We start from the raw sequence: 13140 nt of genomic DNA on the forward strand, positions 1-13140 counted from the left end.
TGGGTATTTTCCCACCCGTCGGACAGGCCTGGACACCCCTGTCGTCCGAGGGATAAAAAAATAATAATTTGCTTATCCAAAATAACGCTATTTTGATTGCCAATCTCTAATATTGTGGTCTAAAAGCACATTTAGGACCAATTTCAGCCTGAACCCATGCAACAGGTATTTTTCTATTCCGAGCCGTCGACTGCGCCGCTTCGTCATCGCCTTAGTTCGGACCCCTCGGTTGGACACGTCGGACCCTTTGTCGGCAATTTTCTGGCACCACCGCTGAGTATAGCCTACCTACTGACAGGCTGAATGAACATATTTCATGAAATTTGGAAGGTGAATATTAAAATAGGAACCACGACCGTTATTACATGCACGTATCACCAGTACGCACGTGTATTCCGATCCTCGTTCGTTATTCAGCCTACTCTTTGTTGCGACTATTACAGGACACAGGTGATACGTATATTACTATACTAACGAAAGCAGAGATGACTCCAAAGACGTCAAATGCTGCATACAATAATAATATTTGTTTCATTCTTCGATAGCTGCACATTACTAATTTTACTTCCTTGTTTAAGTCTTAGGCCTAAACAACTTCTCTTTCGACTAAAGACGCCTCTCGAAACATTATAGGAAATTAATTTCCTGGTAACTGTTTGAATTGATTACCGTACCCACCTACCTCACTTCAACAACAACAGCAATAGCAGCAAAAAAAAAAAAAAACAAAAAAAAAAACAAAAAAAAAAACATCAATAAAAAACAAAAAAAAACAAAAAAAAAAACATCAGTTTGAAATAATAATAGTAATAAACGTCAACTAAGAAATTTAAAAAAGTAAATCAATATTCCTATTGGAGTAATACCTCATTAAATTTTAAATTCAACTTCCATTCCTTTTGTTACATTGAAATTTCTGAACAATTTCCGAAATCAGAGAAATATAGCAATTCTTGAAAAATTTAGGCAATTTAGTAATGTACCAATGATTACAGATTCGTTCCATTCCAGCTATTACTATATTTAATATAATTTCGTTACCATGTTTCATTTACATCAACGAGGTACATCATTCATTCATTGGGTTCACTAGATAATTTTGGCAAAAGACAATGTGGAACAAAACTCCGAACAGAATTTGCCCGATGTCCCCAAAGGAGGGGGATGGGGGAGGTGGGGGTGGTGACGTTCCTGATAAGAGCGTAAGTAGGCTTGGTCGGGTGTTTCTCAAAATCTATTGGAAATGCTCCAGGGCGCGAAGCCCAGAAAAATATTAGGGGTCTCAGAGACTTATTTAATCAATTTTAGATTTTTAACCTGCCAACTTGTGGTTTCTCTCCGACGGGAAAGTGTGGAGGGTGGTGGGGGGGGGGGGGAATAAGGCATGGGGGGGGGGTAATAAGGCATCAAGTCATTGTGATATAAGTCCATTTCGGAGTTTGTTATGTCTCATGGTTTTCTGACGATCGCAGTCACAGGGTGTCTCGCGGACAAAATAATGAGGGCGCATGAGTGTTTAAAAAACAGCACTCTTGAAATTAAGTAGGCCTACAGTATAGTATAATACCTAAGTAGGTCACTTGTGACATAACTGATGCTAGTAAAGTGAATGTTAAACATTCTAGGTATTTCGGTTTTCAGCTATAAGTTTTCATGCTGTTTTTTTTCCCTATTTTTTTTAAAATTAAAAACCTCATATGAAATTTTACCTCAGCCTCAAGTTTTGTTTTTAATTTAATTTTTATTTTTTAAGCAATTTTAGACCCGATGTTCTTATAAAATGTATTCTTATAAAAAATAATTTTTAATTTTAAGTTACCATTAAAAAAACTATGTTAATATACAAAGTACCGTTAATAATAATTTTATTGTAAAACAAAAAAAAAAAAAAAAAAAAAAAAAAAAAGAAAGAAAAAAAAAAAAAGGTACAAACATTATTATATCTTGTTCAGATATAACGCAGTGATAGTCAATGAGTGATATGTAAAAAGCATTTATTTATATAATTTTTATATAAAATTTTATTTCATGCTTTTTTTATATTCAACTATTTTATAGAAATGAGTGCGTTATTATCCAAAGATACGCTTTAACAAAAAAAATGTAAGCTTTAAAAAAAAGTGTGTAAGTACATAAAAATAAAAATCCAGAAAAATGGAGAAATATCAAACTGTCTTGATTGTATGAAAATGAATAAAGGTGGTGGTGGTTACCCCACAAAAGAGAGAAAAAAAAGTACCGTTTAAGCATGTTCTTCTTGTCTGTGTGTGTGGTAGATTAATGTAGATACACTTTTTTTTTATAAGAACCAGTAAAAGTTTTGTACTTTTTGGCCGATTTCAGTCTCAAAATGTTCTTATTTTGTTCTTATTATATACAACTTTTAAACATAGAAGATGATTACGGTATTGTACAGCAGTATACACTGTACTGGAATGCAGGTATCAGTGGACCTGGAAAACATGGCCCCTGAAAAATGGCCCTAGAAAAAAGGCACCGCTAAAATGGCCCCAATTGACAGGTAGGTACACCTGTACTGTATTATAGAGGATATTACATCGTCACACCTACTGCACATATATAATTTTTTGGTTTTTCTAGTATTTTTTAATTAAATTCTCATTTGACATTTTGCTTCAGCCTTAATTTTTTCTTATTTTGTTCTTAATAATTTTCAAGCAATTTTAGCCTCAGTGTTCTTATAAAATGTGTACCGTAGTTGTCCTATTAGTTGTAAGGTTGTAATTATTACTTGCGCTCAGATTTCTGTCCATTAGATTTGTATAATTTTCTAGTGTAGGCGTATTTAGGGACTGTATATTGCCCATTTGGGCTGTGTTGACCCCCCCCCCCCCGTACTTACAACAAAAATGGGAAATTAACTATAGGTCTATATAGGCCTCGAGAAGAGGAAGGGCGCTGGGTTAATCAGCCAATAACTCAACTTAGGATATATATTATATCTGAGGCAAGGCTTCATATACCAGGTTGTTTTTTTTTTTTTGGTTTTTTTTATCAACAGAAGTTCATGACGTCCTCGTGGAAAGTTGGTCAATTTTAGCAATTTTGGAAGGGGATACTTGTTGCTCCGAATGTTCATTAGGTCAACTCTAGAAATATAATTCAGTTTAATCAGAATACGTTTCTGTGACTGACGCGGAATCAGATGACATATCGAACGATATTTCAAAGTTGACATTTTGCAAGTTAAGAAATATTGATTTGTGGCTGATAGTAGATACGGTACGCGTTTAGACTCCGCCCGACAATCAATATGTGTGACACTTCAGTGATCGTATACGATTACTGAAGTGGTTTCTAGAATGCAAACGCCATCGATCGATAGTAGTATCGCGACACATGTTGGTATTTCATATTGCACCTATCATCATGTAAACTTTTATGAGATAGCATAAAGTAGCATAGTTGTGGGCAATATTGAACATTGCTAGATAACAGTGATTGTTTTCCGCTGCTGTATTTTTTATTTATTTATTTTTTTTTTACAATAATGGCTGTGGTATAATTTTGAGTGCCGTTATATGTCTTGAAGTTTACAATAAAATACCATTATCTATTGTGTTTTTATTCTTAAAAGATATGAAAGACACTCATTGTTCGTTAACAACTCTACACTACGTTTGAGCTCAAGGTGAACAAACATAGCATAAACATTACATGAAATTCTATTGCTTTCAGACAATGATCAGTTGGTATGGTTATTGTAAAGGTAAGTTTGAATACATATTCATACTGTGGTAAGTTTAAGACGACACAGTCATAGGCAGGTACGGTATAGCATTTACACATCTTCTCCAATAGACTCATGTAAGTACCAATGGATACCCTCTGTATGATCATGTCAGCAGGAGACGCATGTTGTTGATTCGTCGTTGTGTCGGGCTCGGTCAAGGAGAAAACTGATGACGTCAACTAAATTTCGCTGATGATTGGTCAGTAGTTATGATTTGTCCTCCGACAGATAGAGTAGTTTGAAGTAATGTTGAACAAATGTAAAATTGTGACAAGTTTGTTTTGTTAATAATAGTTTCGAAATTATTGTTTTTATTTATTTATTTAGTCACGCTGTGCCTACACGCGGCGCCCAAATGCTGTGGTGAACAGATTTAACTCAAGTCAAAATCTGCGACAACAACGCCACAGTCAACCCATGGAGAAAATAAAATATTTTATTTTCTCCATGGTCAACCAATCACCTTCTATTGTCTACCTTCAATTGTAAGCTGCAGATCAATTTTGTATCCACAGAGAAACTTGACAATTTTGGCAAACACCGAAGACTATATCCTGAACGTCGAGGGTCTCACATGATGCTAAAAGTGACATCATCACAGCTCTCCAGAGAGAAGGGATTTAATACCATCCTCCTTTAAGAAACTCAGGGACTAAAACTGTTGGAAAAGAGACTCCATCCCCACCCCCACCCCCCCGCATTCCAAACTTGAGTACCAGTACCCCTAAAAGTAAATTTTCTACCAGATTCAGTTCTAACCTTTGGCAAGATTAAAGTTTCCTGAAGAATGGGTCTGGTAGAATAGGTTGTGTACACATTGTCAACTGTATCAGCGAGAAAACCGTTGGACATTAAATAATAAAATTAAGACATTTACTTTTGTATAGGCCTATTTCAATCAGTGATAAGCGAGCTGATCGCCGTGCTGACTACAACTTCAAAGGTTAACGGTGGATGGATGGATTTATTCGCGTAAACACCAAGGACAACCCACCAAAGTAAAAAAAAAGACTTATTTCCGGGGGGGGGGGGTTCCTTCTGTTTTAGAATGGACAGTAGGCCTACACCGGTAGACAATCCTTACTCTTTTCCGAAGAGTGTACTGTACTGCATTCTTTAACCTGCACATGGGCCATAATGCACACGGGACCACCTGCTTAAACGTCTCATCCGAAAGACGGTGCGCTATCGACTATCGTAACTTGCATTTTAGCCCTCCTGCTGAAATAAAAGGAGAGCAGGGATGCAGTGGCAGCTCTAGGATAAAATTATTTTCTGGAGGGCTGAGCTGTCCGACAGGGCGACATGGGCTCGAGGCCCGAGTTGGGGGAAGGGTTTGAGAGGGTGTTGTCCCTCCCAAATGAGATTTTTTTAAGAATATGAACATCTGGATGCCCAAAAATGGCACTCTCTGATTGTGACAGACATTTTGTTGGCTTGGCGTGGGCCTATTTTTATATATTTTTTTTCTTCAACTGCCGGACGAGCTCTGCCCGATTTTTTTTTTTTGGGGGGGGGGGGGGGGTGGGGGTTGTTTTGTTGGGGTTGGGGCTTGATCTGTTTTTTTTGCGGGTGAGTACTTTAACTTGTGCCTATATACGTCAAGTCTGTTCTAATTGTACGACAGTGGCACAACTTAACTTGTACCGGTATGCATTACTGTACATATAATATTATTTATTTGAACATTTTTTAATCAGGGGTTATCACAAGATAACATACAAAGAAAAACTTCAAATTAAAATTGATTATAGATCTGTATTTCTAGTTTATCTAACCCATTCACTGGCAGGGGGGATTCATTTGTTTGTAGTAAACTTGACGTCTACTTTAAATAATCATATGAAACCCAGTTATCTTATTTGCATGAATAAGCGGTATCCAAGTTATTCGCAACTTTTAACAAATTTTTTTCGATAAACCATAATGCTTAGCATGCTCTGAGATAAGAATTATTTACGTCGCCTACCACCGGAGGGTGAAGCAAAATACAAAGCCCTCGACTAAACAAATACTGATTAGTTAATTGCAGTCTGTGTGGATAAACAATCTAGTATAGTAGAGCTTCAAATGAAAAGATAATTAATAATCATCGACAAACAAATCAAGAGGTTTCAACTTTGTATTATGACAGGGTGTACAAAGGATACAGGAAACGAATCGTTGGTAATGTAAATCATATTGCCAAGCGCCGAGTAGATAGGGGGCCTAATCAAACCGTAAGATTACCACAAAGTAAACTCGCTCGGCTTATCGATTGATTTCAGAATGAATCAATGTCACCAAACCCACAATGAAATGTTATTATAATCAATCGAGGTAGATTGATAGACTGAGATAAGGACAACAGGTGACACGTCAAAATAATATCCCATAAGTTTGTCAAACACCATAACGAAAATTAACGATCTAATTCCTGGTGTTAGTAATACAGAATATGTATTAACCTTATGTTATGTATACTTATTTTTACATTTTCGAAGCGCAAAGCTCGGGCGTTTAGTTGTTATGACACCAGGCTATTTTTCTGGAGGGTGGGTTCGGTTCCCACACGAATAAACTAATGGGTTTTTTTTTGTTTTGTTTTGTTTTTTTTCCCCCAAGTATTTGGGAACGTACCGTACTGAGCATTCAGTACACGTAGGGCGAAAACCGTTATTCCTATTAATCACATAGTTATGCACTAAAAATGTTATACAAATCTACAATATATCTTACCATTTAACTGCATGAGTGTTAATAAGTTAGCATTATGAGGATGAACATGACATCCAGTTGACGTATACGTCACTAGGTCTATGATATTTCACCCCAGCAACGTATGTCATCAGGATGGTATGTATTGCTTAAGCCACATTCATGCTAGGCCTATTTAGTCGAATAAGAAAATCTGGTTCTCGCAGGATTTGAACCCAGGACCCTGAGATTAGAACTTGCAAGGACATTGACCATAAGGCTACAGCTCAATTGTTGACTCATGTTTTATGTTACAACCGAGCTAGAAATAGTAACAAGGAGAAATGTTACATTGTAGCATTTACACTTTTTAAAAGTCAATCGTGACGTCATCATTTTTCTATTTCCGTTTTCTATAGTGTCTACAGATATTGACTATAATTGCATAATGAACTTTTCATGATAATGAGTGCAAAATATCTATTATCAAACAAAAACAGATGTACTGTCCCCTGAAAATGGGGAAAATGATAAAAATAAATTTTAAAATACCAGAAACCTGATTATTTTGAAGTAAAAAAAAACCTGGACATAGAAATTAGTGTATTAAAAATGTTTACTCAGTCGAGAAAAGTCAAACATGACGTCATCATTCTTTCTATTTCTATATATTCTATATTGTCTACAGAACATGACTATAACTACGGTACATAATAGGGACTGACGTGCAACTTTTCATGAGAATCAGTGCAAAATGTGTATTATTAAAGATGTATTGTTCCCTATAAAATGGGAAAATACTTTTAAAAAATCAATTTTAAAATAACCTGCTATTTTGAAGCAACATAAAAAACCTCGGACATAGAAATTGATGTGTTAAAAATATTTACCCCAAATTTCACCCCAAATATTGATAAACATTTCCCGTATACAAATCAGGGTAAACATGGTTGTTAAATTCACTATCCTCCGTTTGATAATTTTTAAGTTACTTCAAAATGAGCGAGTTATTTCAAAATCGATTTTTTTTTCTTCTAATCTGGCATAGGGACAATACATGTCTCTAAAGAGGTGCCGGGGGGGGGGGATGGAAACAAAAAAAAACTGTTTAAGAGGAGATACCGACAGGCCTTAATATGTTGATATACACCAAGTTCCTGATGATAGGTTCAAGTAGGCGTAGTGCTAAATCGTTTATGTAAGTTAACATATGGAAGTCAAATTGGAAACCAATCAGAGTTGCAACATACTGTAGTCCCACAGTCAACACATTGCAATAAATGCTTAATGTATTTGGAATGCACACAGGCCTATTTATGTTGCAACACATTTGCATTCAGTGATGTCTAATTGACATTAAGACCGAAATTGCAAGTCTAGTAGTTGACAGTGCAGATTTATTTATATTTCTTATTTCGGTATGTTCAACCAAAATGTAGCACAATCGGTTTTTGTTGTATTTACAAATCTTGAAAAAATTAAAACAAAAAAAGTTGAGAAAAGTACTAACATTATCTCTGTCATATGGTAAAGATCTAACCACTTCCATTAATTACAGTAACGTTGATAACAACAAGTAGTGAGTAAACAATTATGAATAAAATAACTAACCGGTATACAATATGTGTTGTATGGAAATTAATTCTTTGATTCCAGTAACTATGTTGTACGGTTATATATATAAAAAAAACTTCAAAGACATTTAGTTATTGTCTCCACGTCTCGATGAAATTACTCTGACAGTATTTATCAGAAAAATGTAATAATAGTATTGATATTAATATTAAAATGACAAAATTCCTATAGTAACAATGACGAGGATAATAATAATGACGATGATGACGATGATGATAATAATAATATAGTAACAATAAAAAATATTACTACTACTACTACTACTACTAATAATAATATTTTTTTGCACAAGTATTATCATTCTAGTGTGTACGTTTTCAAAATATGATAATATGATGTGTAAACCACCACGTCATCTAACGAGACCAACATACACCACACGCAGAAAACACGATCACAACAAAGAAAACGAATATTGCATAACTTAACGTGGGTTCCATCTACCAGCATGTTAGAGCGATCAATCCTATCACGTAGTAATAAGTCACAATATTATTATATTAGATTCGGGTCATGCTCAATCACGTGATCTTGAGATACTCATTTAAGCATGTACGATCTATTAAAATAATTATCGATGTATCATTGTGATGCTAGTCATTGTCATTTTATAAACATACAACTGTCGATGAGTTGGATCGTACACGTGTATACATAAACCCAATTTAACTTTTGCGTACGGTATCAAAAACAAAATCACATTGCGCAACATTGTGTGGAAATAAATAGGCCTACAAACGTAGCATTCATAAATATATTAATAGACCTACGTTTGTGTTGAACTCAAGTTGAAAAAACAAATGTTTTTTTTTTTAATTATAACTTATGGTACGGTACTTTGCGTATTTATTTTTAGCCTTCAATAAGTAGAACAATATTTTTTTTTTACTAATAGACGCAAATTATTATAGATAATATCTTCTTTGAATAGACTCTCAATTGGTAGATAATCAATTTAATGTTTTCTGCAATGAGAGTTAGTAAATTTGTGAAAATCTAATTGCTTTGGTATCTCAAATAAGTCAGTAATTTATTATGGTTTATCATTTCAAATGAGAAAATCAATGCTTTTATGAAATTTCGAGGTTTGAGATTTCACAACATTTTAAGCATCCCCAAATATTTATTATGAAGCATTTATATGAAGCACTGAAAATCTTGTGAAATCAAAACAACATATGGAAAAATAAAATGACAGTGTATCTTAAGATAGTATAATACGTAACTCCAAGTACTGAATTGAATTACACGCCAAGAATGATGATGACATACCGTAATTAATGTCGAAATATTTAATCCCAATACGATGGCGTGTATTTCAATACTTGAAGTAGGCCTATGTATTATACTTTCTTATCTGAGACTAATCAGTGGACCTTACAGCCTATCCTGTTTCATTTTTATCTTTCCTTTGCAAAAAATAATAAAAATGAAGGAAAAGTGCAACGAACCCCACCACAGACATGCCTAATGCTGGTGAACCCCAAAGAAACCACTAAAGCCTACTGGGTAAATTAATAAGTACCCCAATTTGATATGTAACTTATTCAACCCACTTACAGGTGGTATACTATATGGTACCCTCATTCCTAAAAAAAATATCTCCGCTTTAATCCATGCAGAAATTAAGCCCATGTTTAAAAGTAAATAAATATGATCTAAGTGTTTCCAGCTCTACAATTTAATTGCGTAATTATTGCGAAACTCTGACCCTTCATAAATCCAAGCGATCATGTTTGGGTCAAGTAATGTGAAAGGTAACAAAAATGATTCAGACTCAACAATAAAAACTCGATTCAGGCAGATTGTTACGGCCCTTAGGCATAATAATAAGTGGATGGAGAGGAGGCGGAATGGGGCCAGATGAAAATGTCAATTGCCATTTTGAGGTGGGTGGGTAATGTGAATTCCTATAAATACCGTATTGCTTTACATCAGCCTATATTCACTTTAAGGCAATGCCCATGCAATGTTTTATCAATTACGAAACATCTAAGAAAACAGCTAAGCCCATAAATAGCCCATACCCCCAAACCTTTAATCAACACATAAAAAAGAACAATGGACGGAGAGGAGAGGCGGAATGTGGTAGCCAGATTAAAAGTTCAATTTCTATTTTGAGGTAGGTGGGTCGCCTTTACATCCTATAATATTGCTTTACAGTAAAGTAGCCTATCTTCACTAAACTTTTACGAAACAACTAAAGAAACAGTTAAGCCCATAAATACCCCCACTCAAAAAAAAAAATAAAAAGTAAAAAATAAATAAATAAAAACAAAAAAAAAAAGAACTTTGGACGGAGAGGAGGCGGAATGGGGTAGCGAGATTAAAAGTTTAATTTCTATTTTGAGGTAGGTTGGTCGCCTATAAATCTTATAACATTGCTTTGCAATAGTATATCTTTACGTTTAAAGGTAATGTCTATGCAATTTTTTCTTTCAATTACGAAGGTCCATAAATAATCCACACCCCAAACCTTCAAACAAAACACACAAAAACAGAACAATGGATAGTTTTAAAGAATCTAGATCACACCACATATATCAACCCCATATGATGCTAGGCCTACTATACTTGATGGAGATGCAATTAAAAAAGGCTATACTTCAGTGGGTGGGAATCTTGGGTATATCGTCTAATTTATCCCATTACCCATCGGAAAAAGTCCGTTTACTTAATTACAAAGCAAAAACAAAGGAAAATTTGAAAATATAAAACCAATCACTGGAAGTGGGAATGAACAATGAAATTACTTCATCATGTGCATAGAACAACATCGATTATAATTGGTTTGTGGGAGTGATGATGTTGTTCATTTCATAGTCACAAAAGAAATAAAAACAAAGAAAACATAAAGCTAAGTATGCAAAAAAATAAATAAATAAATAAAATAAACCACAACAGAAGTAAACAATGGTATCATTTTAATTTTTACTTCATCTATTAATTTTTGGTTAAACACCTCTTGTATTGATTTAATATTGTATTGTTTTATTGGATATTTGTTTCTCTTTGAACGCACCACAATTTGACGTATGCACTGTTATAAAAGTGATTGTTCAAATAAATCATAATTATTAATTATCATTGTTATTATTATTATTATTATTGTAACACCTGTCCTATCCCAGGTTATTGGTATACCACTCCCACTCATCTTCTTCCTCCACAGCATCAAATTGGATGCGAAGATATACAAAGACCAATGACACGAGCAACAGTTAGCTTCATGCTGACGTGTCGTTCTGATGACATTTTTCAATACGCAGAGAAAGAGCAGAACCTGACGAATAGTCAATTGTAATATAGTATTTTTTTTTTATAAATTAATATTCTCCCAAGTCGATGAGTCATCATCGTTACTGGTATTAACAAAGACTATTGATAACAGAACAAGATTTTCATCAATTGTTGTATGAATAATGCATGCTGCTGGACACAGATGGTAAAGTGCTGGTGATTCAACAACAAAGGTAAATGGAAGAGGTTTCGGGAAATCCCATTCTCAAATAAAGAAAGTCGGTTTTGTTTTAATTTGAAAGACTTTGAAACTCCACGTCAAAGACCTCGTCCCCATTCACCATTGTTAGTTTTCAGAAAATAGGCAAGGTGATAAAACCAAAGAAATACGGGACTATTGATAAAGTACACTAATAAAGGCCTACTTGAGATCACTTACCTGTATAATAATACCAATATTTGTACAGGTATTACTTTAAGATATATATTAAGCCACTGCTTTGTTGCTTTCTCTCGTTTCAGTCTGAGCGAGGTTTGATTCGGAACAAGAGATGATCGTGTTTTTTTAAAATATGTTTTGATCCTGTTATTTACATTGATTTAAAGGTTTAGCCTACATTTATTGCTGCCTTGTTATATAAGCCATATTCTTGAAATTAGCTGTACGGGTCTGTCTTTTATACTTCTTGTTTAGTGTACATACTATGATAACAATAATAGTAATGAAGATGATAATGATGATGTTGTGTTGTGATGAAAATAATAACAATAATAATAATTATATTGCCATCCAACATCATTATCATTATTATAATCATCATAGGCCTAATCATTTATTACAAGACCTATAGTTGGATGGATTTATTCGGTGTAAACACCAAGGATAACCTACGAAAGTCTGAAGAAGAATTATTTCATGGGGTCATTCTGGTGGTGATATGGGCAGATACACCGAGAGACAATTCCCTACTCTTTTCGGAAGCGTGTGTCCTCTTTAACCTGCATATGGGCTATATTGCACACGGGACCGACGCCTAAATGTCTCATTTACTTTCGAAAGACGGTGCGTTATCGTAACTTGCATTCAGCCCTCCAGCTGAAATACATGGAGAGCAGCGATGGGCACTGGAGAGATTTCCACAGTTCAGCGCACACACAGTGGCTACTACCAGTTTAACCGACCGAGCTATCATCACCATCGTTACCACTGTACGGTATCATTTTATTAATATCATCACCATTATCATCCCTATTTCAATAACACCCCGGTGACGTGATCGTGATTCAATCCGCGTGCGCCCATGAAGCAAATGATGTCATGAAAACAAAAAATAAACGAAAAATAAGCTGGTTGATGGATTTAGTTGACATTGTTGAATTTTAAGAGCCTAAGATCTTCCTGAAACCCGAAAGTTGAAGTGAACAATATAGACGTCATAATGCAATTGTTACAAAACAATTATACAGCACTATCAATTTCATGTATCATGACGACGTTTATCGGCAAATAGGATACACTTTTATAACTGTTGCCAGGGGCAAATTTGAGTGGGGGGGGGGTTCCGAAAAGGACGTTATTTCCGGGCTAGAAACCAACAATTCCTGGGGAAAATCCTGGATCGGCTAGGGTAGTGCTGTCTCTCGACCACATCCCTCCTCCACCCACTTTCGGACATCGCCTAGCTAGGGTAGTCCTGTATCTCGACCGTACACCTCCTCCCCACTCCCACATTCGGACATCTCTGGATCCGCCCCTGTTTGCGTCTATTTTGTAACATATGCAACGCGATTACGTAATAAGCATAAAGCACACACACACACACACACACATATAT

This window comes from Anneissia japonica, unplaced genomic scaffold, assembly GCF_011630105.1.
Source record: "Anneissia japonica isolate Jap-2015-1 unplaced genomic scaffold, ASM1163010v1 scaffold724_len3256291_cov202, whole genome shotgun sequence".
NCBI classification, from domain to species: Eukaryota; Metazoa; Echinodermata; class Crinoidea; order Comatulida; family Comatulidae; genus Anneissia; species Anneissia japonica.